The sequence below is a fragment of the Gossypium raimondii genome, chromosome 11, assembly GCF_025698545.1.
Source record: "Gossypium raimondii isolate GPD5lz chromosome 11, ASM2569854v1, whole genome shotgun sequence".
Lineage (NCBI taxonomy): Eukaryota > Viridiplantae > Streptophyta > Magnoliopsida > Malvales > Malvaceae > Gossypium > Gossypium raimondii.
The window spans coordinates 18,261,354-18,272,927 of NC_068575.1; positions in this window are offsets into that span (position 1 = coordinate 18,261,354).

An 11,574-nucleotide genomic window follows, 5' to 3' on the forward strand; every position below is an offset into this window, starting at 1 on the left:
AAAAATAACCAAATCTACTAAAGTGATTGACGGATAGTGTGATAGGGCTCCAACAAGATTCTAACGGGTCGAGCTTCCGATGATCTACAAAACATAAGAAAAACAACTACGTAAGCAACTAGTTCTTAGTAAGCTCGTATAAGAGAAAATCAACTTATCAAACATCGAACAATAAATCATTCAACCATTTTCAATAATTCATATAGGTATTTTACTTTCCTATTCACAACAATCCACAAATTTAGTAGATAACTTAAAAGCATAACATCTATGAAACATGGTATATAGCATGAAATGAATTACATACATTCGCCTTTCTTTACATGTTTGATTATTAACCTTTTCCATTCATTTGTAAATACCAAACTTTCCATTTCATAAGATCATTAACAACAACAAGTTTATATACATGTCTTTCCATTAACCTTTACTTACCCGTTGAACAAATAGAATAACATCAGATACTTGGGAATGCTCACACAAAGTGTGCCTTTCCATGTAATCGTAACCTTTTCAATAATGCTTACACAAGCTGTGAAATGGGCTTGCTTACATGAGTTGTGGGTCAGGATGTTAGCTACACGATTTTGCTTACACGAGGTGTGGAGAATCCGAAATAAATGTAGGACCTCAGCCATCGTAGGACATCCAAGACCAGCACCCAAAACCATATAATCCCTAATGACATGTCATTTGTATCTTAAGCATTCTAAAGGTTCAAATGAGATTATTAAACCTTCAAGTCTTCAAGCCATCATAATATTACCGAATCAAATTATATCTAACATATCATTAACTAATAATCCATACAAATAATAATTAATAAGTATATAACTCATATGAACTTACCTCAACCACCACGGTTGTTATAGCTAAGTCGAAAACTAAATCGAGATTTTTGTTTTCCCTTGATTCAAGTCCGGTTGATTCTTTTCTTGATCTAAATAGTAATTTAACTCAATTAAGTATTTTAAATAGTCAAAAATCATTAATTCTAATTCATAACTCATTTTAATGCGAAACGATGAAATCACCCTTACTATTTTACCTTTTGAGCAATTTAGTCATTAATTCGAAACTCGCAATTTCACCATTTCTTTAACCAAAACCATGCTAACCGATTTTATTAAAGGTTCCATACAACCCATTTTTACCAAAATTTAACTTTAATGCTAATGAATTTTACACTTCCAAAAATTTAATCCCTAATACTCAAAATTACTAAAAATCTCTTAACAAAAAAAGCTTATTCCACAATCAACCTTAATATTCTATCAATCAACTTCACAAACACCTCAAATTCGTTCATGGCAAGTCCCTCAACCTTTAACCAATTTTTAAATTAACCCCCAAGCTAACTAGACTAAGTTAAAACGAGCTCAAAAACATAAAAATTAATAAAAACGAAATAAAATTTCACTTACATGCAAGGTATATTGATTGGCTGAATATCAAACTTCTTCCGTGGTTTTTTTTTCAAATTTTCGGTGGAGAGCACTAGAGAAGATGATAATGTTTTTTCCTTTTTTATGTTAATTTATTATTTAATTACCTTTTTGCCTTTATAAATTTTAATTTAATACTTAACAACACATGTCCATAATTGTCCACTAACATTATGTGTGGCATAATTACCAACTAAGCCCATTCATTTACACTCCATATCCATTTAATCTATTTAACTAATAGAAACCAACTTTTGCATCTTTTACGATTTAGTCTTTTTTACCTAATTAACTATTTAAACCTCAAAATTTTCGACACCACTGAAAACATCCTATTATACCAAGGTTATATGCACACTTCATTCCGAACACAAAAGGCACATACATAAGTGATCTAAAACCAATTTTCAACAACTTTACATGAACCAAATATGTAACACATAGAAATATGTATTCAACATAAAAACAAAACACACCTATTGCATGTCATATAACTCAAAAATAAATATATAAAAACCTACCGAAAAGCTATCTGGATAGTGTGATTCTTTGAATTAATCTTATCACTTGATTGCACAAAAACGTAATCTATAAGAAAATAAGAGAAAATACATGAGTAAGCTTGATAGAGCGTAGTAAGTTAAATGGTTAAAATGATAACTTACCGTAAAAACATATAAGTCACACATTAGCATTTAAATGATTAAATTCCTGTCAAACACAACCATTTAACAAATGAGTCTTATATCAGTACTCATAATAATAATCAATTCAATTATATCATGCAATTCAATATCAATTCATATTAACCAATCAGAAAACCATATATCCACTTTTAATATAGATTTCAAATCACATAACCCATAAAAATCTGCCCGATAAACGATATAACAGATTCAGATACGCAATTACCACCCAAAACACACCAAAACGCTCAAATAAGCTAACCAATTGAGAACATGCCTGGGCATCAAGTGCTAAGCTCGTAGGCTAACATCCCTCCGAAACACACCTAAGCACCAAGTGCTAAGCCCAAAAGCTTTGCATTCACCTCCGGTAACACACCTGAATCATTGAAAATATAACATGATAGTCCGCAAAAAATGGTGGACTTCGGTATATTACTACACATGAATAAATCAGAAATCACTATATTACCATCAGAAAACCTTGTACAACACGCGATTTAACCTATTGACATGCCAATTGTATCCTATCCTACGTTCATCAGCTCAATTAATTATCGAATAACAACGATTAAAATAATTACTTTATCAAATCATATCCATTTAAAACAATTTAATACTTTTAGGACATTCAACAAGTTCAGTTCATAAATAATGTAACATTTAAATTTATACAAAATTAAATCGTACAAACTTACGAGGCTAAAGTACCAAAACAACAAAAGTTCAGGGACTATTCCATAACTTTCCCTTTTAATCAGTTATCTACTTGTTCTTGATCTATAATATAATCTATTTCAATTATTAGTCTCAATTCCATATACTATCAATTTAATACATATGACTTCTTATTTACGCTTTTACACATTTGCCCCAAACGTTTATTTTATACAATTTGGTCACTAAGACCAAAACAAGCTTATTCCTACAATTAAATCCTATATCCATGTAACCAAATTTTTATCCATCTTATTACAACCCTTAAATTTAAAATATTCACAAGAAAACCAAGCCAACTTCAATATGTTACTTATTTAGTCCCTAAACTCAAAATTACAATAAATCACTTTACAATTTAATCATATCTAACAACCAACCTTTCAACAAAATCAACTAACATAAAAAACATTCAAAGTCATCAATGGTAAATTTCTAAACATTTAACAGAATAAAAAAATTAGTCCCCGAGCTAGCTAGATTAAGTTATAACTATTCCAAAACATAAAAATTACAAGAAACGGGTTAAAAACGAGCTTACATGCAAGAGACTAAATGTTGAACAATAAAGCTACTTTCATGTCTCATTTTCTTTCCCCAATTTCGTCAATGAACAAGAAGAAGATGATAACATTGTTTGTTTTATTTGTTTATGTTTTAATTAAGTATTTAACATATTGCCTTAACAAATATTTGTAGCCCAAAACCATCCATACTAAAATGTTATGGTCTAATTACAACATAAACCCCTGTACTTTAATTATTTAAATCATTTTCTTAAGATAATTCAATAGTAATGAATTTTTCCATCTTTTACAAATTAATCCTTTTGAGTTAATTAACTACCTAAACATTAAAATTTCATAACCAAAATTTAATACGACACAAATGACTTCATAAATATGAAATAATTCATAATTATGGATTGACAAATCGGAATTGTGTTCCCAAAACCACTGTTTCTAACACCACTGAAAAACAAGTTGTTATAATATAGGGTTCGCATCTATGTAGTAAGGGATCACACGTATAGGGGTTCACATACAGGGGTTTACCTATAGGGGTTCGTATACATGGGATCGCTTACAAGGGGTTCACCTATACAGATTACTTTCTTTATAATATTTCCATTTATCATACACAATGATTTAATTTTAAAACCCATACCTAATTTGAAAACACAAAAACATTAATCAGATGAGAGGTACGATAATCAACTGGAGGAGACGGGTGCGATTGGAAAATCATGAAATCATTTAAAAACCCCAATTACAATGAGGGTTTTAGTAATGAAGAAAAAGAATAAGAGAGAGTTTTAAGAGTTTTGGGGCTAAAAATTTTCTTCCCTAATTGTAGTAGGTTTAGGAATTAGTAAAAAATTTCTTCCCTAAAAATTTTCTTCCCTAATTGTAATAGGGTTAGGAATTAGCTATGTATAAAGATTGACCATTTATAAAACATTGAAAGTTTAGAATTTCTAGGTTAAGTAAAGACTGACTATTTATAAAACTTTATTTCCCTATTTGCTGTAGCACTCAAAACTCGGCCTAGACGATAAGATAAAGTCTGAAAAGTTACATTAAACATTATTAAGAAAACCCACTTTTACAGTTGTAATTTAAAGTCATATAACAGATTATAAATAATCATGAAAACCCACTCGTAAATCCAACAATCTTAGAAAGTCATAATACGAAGAAAATACTGAAATTACTGAAAATATAATAAGGTGATAAAACAGAATGACCGAGCTTCCATTACGGTGACCTAATCAAGACTTTGAGTTACTTGAAATCCAGTCAACAGACAAAATGAGTTGATAACTCCATGTACAAAACAAATGTAAAGTCAAATAGAATCATCAATGTAATGGTGATTTCCCAAACCCGTGCTCAAAACCCGAATCAGAGGATAGTCAATATGGTATTAACAAATCAGATGAAAAACAGAACAATTCAAGATTAGAATCAGTATAGATTAGTTACAGATGCAATTTTCCAACCCCATCTGCTACACACCATCTCCAACAAAACCAACACTCCATTAAGGGAATTTAATACTCATCTAGTCCTACACACCACATAGTGTCTATATGACACATTTGATATGATTGTAGACTAGTTTTCAGATCAAGTTACGATAAAATGCTAGATTCATATATAGCCTATGGCTTAGCCACTAAACTAGAACAGATAACTCCCTCCTTTACACATTTCCCATACAATGCAGATACAAATTACAAATGTCAAATGTCAAGAATGTACACACAATTACTTAAATACAGTTTATATTCAGATTGTACAGGTCAATATCATTACAGTTATAGCATTCAATCTACGTTTCGAAAATCAACTATTCAGCCTCGAATCATTAGATAGCAATATATACGGTTTAATTCAGATCATATGAACACAACAAAAGGCTTGCATTTGATTCAAACGACTCTTACAGCCATAGGGAAAATCCTATTTCTGACCCCACGCCTGTGTGGTTTTGCAGAGCCCAAAAAGCTAGCTTACATGGATCCACACGGTCTAGAACACGCCCATGTACTTGCCCATGTGTTTTACATGGCCTGACACACGCTCGTGTCATATGCCCGTGTGGTCCTTTTATGCAATCAATGAGTCACACGGTTTAGACACTCGCTCGTGTGTTTCTAATTCGTGACCAGTAAATTACACGGCCTGGGCACACGCCTGTGTCCCTGGCCCGTGTAAACCTGCGCTAACCATTCCCACACATGGCTTGAACACACGCCCGTGTGTCTCTAATTCATGAACAATGGGTTACACAGTTTGCCACATGGCCTGCCACACATCCATGTGGTGTTGACAACCATGTTTTTCAGCATCTAAAATTTGTCGAAGTCAGGTTTTCGGTACACACCTAATAACGTGTTGACATAGGAACAACGCAAAGGAATCCCAAAACCTAATTTCCATCCAACAACAAATCAAACAACTAAAACAATGAAAATAACATACATTAATAATCAACCAATCATGTCGAGAACCTCGACGTGAAAATTCCAACAAACGATCACTTACTGACAAATCAACAGAACTAACTTGAAACAGTACGTGATGGACAACTTTCATCAATATTCACGCCTAAGGGAAAGAGATCAATGACAATTTAACAAAGAATTCAAGTGAAACAGTCAGAGAAATCCCAATTTAAATACAAAAACAAAAAAAAGAACTTCTCAAAAACACAAGACTTTACGATAGAACTAGCACAGAGGTCTTCTAACAATGTATCGAACAACTTAGGACCGTTAATTAGTTTCGATAACCACTTACCGATCACAATAAAAAAATTCAGAAGAAAGAAGAAACATAAAAAGAAAAGAAAAGAAAAGAAAAAGAGAAAGAAGATGGGAAAAAGAATAGCGTTTTAAAATCTAATTTAACTACCAACAGAGTTCGAACATTTAGCAAAATTTTTGTAACACCAACGTCCAGACTCGAACACAGGACCAGAGAGCAGACAAATTCTTAACCAATGAATTATCAGGCTCATTCTTTACATAACTTAAGTTAATGGCTTAAGAATCGAGGTTAATTTTAAACAAAAGCGCAAAACTTCTTAAAGACTTAGCTCGAACCCCTGACCTCAAACACACAAACAAAAATAATAGCCACAGATACAAATACTTCATTATGATAGAAGTCAATAGTCAAACATTCAAATTTTTTGGGCGTTACAAATCTCTCCCTCTAAAAGAAATTTCGACCTCAAAATTTACCTGACTCAAATAGGTAAGAAATTTCGACCGAGACGATGTGCGATGGATTAGGCCGATACTGTCTCAACACCGAGACGTGGTACACATTATGGATCTGATCCAATTCATAGGGTAATTCTAATTGATTGGCTACAGATTTGATCCAATCTCGGGTTTAACTAACCCTTACGCCTAAATCGAATAACCTTTTTCCATGGAGACATCTTCAGGAACACCTGACTACCTACAGAAAACTCAATATCTTTTCTCTTTAAATCTGCGTAAGATTTTAGTCAATTAGAAGCGACTTTAATACGGTCTCAGATTAACTTGACACTATTCTCAGTCTCAGAAACTAGCTCAAGACTCAAAACCCAACATTCGCCTAACGCAGTCCAATATAGAGGAGTATGACACTTACGACTATACAAACTCAGCCACCGATAGATAATCCTTCCAACTACTCCAATAATTAATGGTACAACCCCAAAACATATCATCTAGAATTTGAATAACTCGCTCAAACTGTCCATTGGTCTGAAGGTGATACGCAGTACTGAAATCAAATTGAGTGCCTAATGCCTCATGAAGTTTCTTCCAAAATTGAGACGTAAAGCGCGGATCCCTATTAGAGATGATGGAGACCAAAACTCCGTGCAGTCTCATGAGTTCAAAAATATATAACTTAGCGAGCTTTTATAGTGAGTAATTTGTCCTGATAGGAAGAAAATGAGCGGACTTGGTCAATTGATCAATGATAACACAAACCGAATATTTCTTAGGGGGTGTTAAGGGTAATCCACTAACAAAGTCCATCTTTACCCATTCTTATTTCCATAGATGAATCTTAACTAGTTGAAGCAACCTAGAGGACAACTAATGTTCAACCTTAACCTTTTGACACGTCAGGATACATTTTATTCCCATCAGGATGCATAGAATAAAGGCTACTGTGTGCCTCCTAGAGAATCAATCATCACAATTATTTATTGTTAGGCACACAAATTCGACCCTTAAAACACAAAAACTTATTGCCATTCAAACTAAAATCAGAGGTTTCACCCGAATCAATCTAACACAAACGTTAAACCAAAAACTCATCTCTTAATTGTTTAACCCAAATATGATTAATCCAATCTAGTTTAACTTGCAATTCAGCTAGTAGACTTTCATCCTCACACAAACTCAGACGAGCGAACATCGCTCTTAGATCGGTCATCGCTCTACGGCTAAGATCATCGGCTATGATATTATCCTTATCGAGATGATACTCTATCGTGCAGTCATAATCATTAAGAAATTCAACCTACTTTTACTGCAAAAGATTCAAATTTTTTTGAGTTCACAAATATTTGAGGCTCTTGTGGCTGATGTAAACGATACATCTCTCACCAAACAAGTGGTGCCTCTAGATTTTCAGAGCAAGCATGACTGTAGCTAACTCAAGATCGTGAGTAGGATAGTTACCTTTGTGCGACTTGAACCGTCATAATGCGTAAGCCACCACTTTACCATATTACATCAGAAAACATCCTAGACCAATGTTCGACGTGTCATTGTAAACCACAAAATCCCAACCCGATTCGGGTTGAACAAAACAAGAGGTTGTGTTAGAACAAACATGAGTTTTTCAAAGCTAGACAGCAACTCATCAGACCACACAAATGGGGTGTCCTTACATAGTAGCTTCGTCAGAGGTCATGCAATTAGGGAGAATCCTTCGACGAATCTTCGGTAGTAACCTACTAAACCCAGAAAACTCTGAAGCACAAGCACATACTTGAGTTGTTTCCAATCGAGTACAGCCTCAATTTTCTTAGGGTCAACTTGGATTCCTTTGACAGTCACAACATGCCCCAAAAAAGAGACCTCTTACAACCATAACTCATACTTACAAAATTTAGCATACGGTTGCTTTTCTCGAAGTGTTTGCAAAACTATACAAAGATGATCGTCATGCCCAATCCTGGTCTTTGAATAAATCAGTAAGTTATCAATGAAGACCACTACAAACTTATCCAAATACGGCTGAAAGACTCAATTTGTTAAATCCATGCACACAACTGGAGCATTCGTAAACTTGAAAGGCATAACCAGGAACTCGTAATGTCCATAGCGGGTCTTGAAAGTAATCTTCTACACATCAGTCTTTTTAACCTTGAGCTGATTGTAACCAAAACGGAGAAAAAATCTTGGAGAAAATAGATACCTCGCAGAATTGATCGAATAAATCATTGAACCTCGATAACATATACTTATTTTTTATTGTCAACTTGTTTAGTGAACGGTAATCTATACACATTCTCATCGATTCATCTTTCTTCTTAACAAATAGGATCGCTGCTCCTCACGGAGATACCATCGATCTAATAAACTTTCGATCGAGAAGTTCCTAGAGCTAATCTTTTAGCTATGCAAGTTCCTTCGGTGTCATGCGATAGGGCGCAATGGAGACAAGAGCAACACCGGGTAACAGATCAATGCCGAATTTGACCTCCCTATCCGGAGGCACTCCTGGAAACTCCTCGAGAAAGACATCCAAGAAGTCCCGCACAGTACGAATATCCTCTACAGAAAGCTTAACATGTACAAAATTGGACACAAAAGCAAGATATGCCTTGCCCCCTTTCTGAACTGGCTTTTTAGTTACAATGGTGAAGATTACATTAGAGAGGTAATCTCGATGCTCATTGATCATTACAACCTCACTGTTCTCATCGGTTCTCAAAGCAACCCTCTTAGAGGCATAGTCAAGACTGACCTAATGTTCCATGAGCTAATCTATTCCAAGAATTAGGTCGAACTCGTCGAAAGGCAATTCCATTAAATCTGTCAAAAATACCACTCTAAATTTTTAATGGGAACCGTCTATACACTTTATTGACTCGAACTGACTGGCCTAAAGGACTAATCATGGAAAACTCCCTAGTAAAACTCTCAATAGAGATACTCAGATTTGCAAAAACAGTACTGGCTACGTACAAGTGTGTAGACCCAATATCAAACAGAGAAAAATACAAAATAAAATGAATAAGGAATGTACCACCTATAACATAGGGATCATCACTAGCCTCCAGATGTTTCGTTGCTCAAACCAATGTAGGCTGTCGTGTTTCAATCTGACCTAAGTGGTTACTGAGTTACCCTTAGAGGCTAAACAGAACCTTTAACTGGAGTCTGTGCCATAGTACGCACCTAATCCAATTGATGCGGACAATCTCGAACCCAATGTTCCATTAACCCAAAATGGAAGCATGCTCTCAACTTTCCCTAGCACTCGCACAGATGGCACTTCTCGCAATCGCTACAGAGCTGAATCCCAGTCCCTACAACTATTCCTTAGTCCCTGGAGGCTCGTCAAACCTTGTTCATTTCTTAGGGCACTGTATTGAACTAGGGGGACCCAAATCCGTCTTGGTCTTACACTGATATCTCTCTCGATCATGCCTCTCACACTCATTGCTCTTCACCTCCTCCAATATCTTAGCCTTATCAACCAGAATTCAAAAACCCGCTCCCTCTGAGGAGCTATCAAAACTCGCAGATCATAACGCAAGCCTTCCTCAAATCTAACACACTTGTCGTAATTAGATGCTACCAGAGCCCTCACATACCTACTCAATTTCAAAAAATCAGCCTCATACTTGGCCACAAATCGATCGCTCTTAACCAGACTCATAAACTAGCATTGGCGAGCCTCCACGTAACTCGCCCCTACATACTTACTTTAGAAAGCATTCTTGAAGTAGTTCTAATTAACCTGTTCAAGCTGAGCACTTTACTTAACCGTCAACTACCACTAATAGGCCTCATCCCGGACCAAAGATACAACACCTCTCAATTTCTGAGTAGGAGTGCAGTCAATATTGGTCATAATACACTCGGTGCCCTTTAGATAATGCTCAACCACGGTAGGGGAGACTCCAATGACACCTCTAAATAGCTCAGCCCCGTTCGATTGAAGCCGCTCTGTAAGTGACCCTCGACCTCTTGATTTCGAACGGGTCCTAATGACCCTCTCTAATGCTCGAATCATAGCTTGGATAGTAAGTCATCCCCAGCTGTTGAGCTCTAAAATCTAGTCTCAGCAGTAGGAGTACTAATTGTCTCACTGGTTTCTAAATTGAGTATACTGCCTCTAGAGGATGACTCTGCTCGAGCTTCTCCTTGACACCCGCGACGTCTACGACTATCGCATGAAGTCATTTTCTTTCCAATTTATCTACAATTTCAAAATTGCACAGGTCAGTTCAGAATCCTCATTGTAGTTCTCATGTCAGTTCATAACGGAACACTTAACCAAACAAAAGTTTACTTACTACAGTATCTCAATAAATCACAATAACTGAGTAGAAACACTTACAGGTTTGGCGTAGGAGACTCTGTCTTTTACAAAATTGATTCTCAAGATGACTCAGATAGCTTATTTTCATTTAAACCAATTTTAATGCAACATAAGGGCCAAGAACACAACCCAAGTATTTTTAAACATGGCTTTGATACCACTAACTGCAACTCCCCAAATTCGGCTTAGACGTTAAGACAAAGTCTGAAGAGTTACATTAAACATTATTAAGAAAGCCCACTTTTACAACCGGAGTTTAATGTCGTCTAACAGATTATAAATAATTATGAAAACCCAATCGTAAATCCAACAATCTTAGAAAGTCATAATACGAAGAAAGTATTGAAATTACTGATAATATAATAAGGTGATAAAATAGAATGATCGAGCTTCCATTGCACCTACCTGATCAAGACTTTGAGTTACCTAAAATTCAATCAACAGGCAAAATGAGTTGATAACTCCATGTACAAAATAAATGTAAAGTCAAATAGAATCATCAATATAATGGTGATTTCCCAAACTTGTGCTCAAAATCTGAATCAAAGGATATTCAATGCAGTATTAATAAATCAGATGAAAAACATAATAATTCATGATCAGAATCAGTACAGAATAGTTACAGATGTAGTTTTCCTACCCCATCCGCTA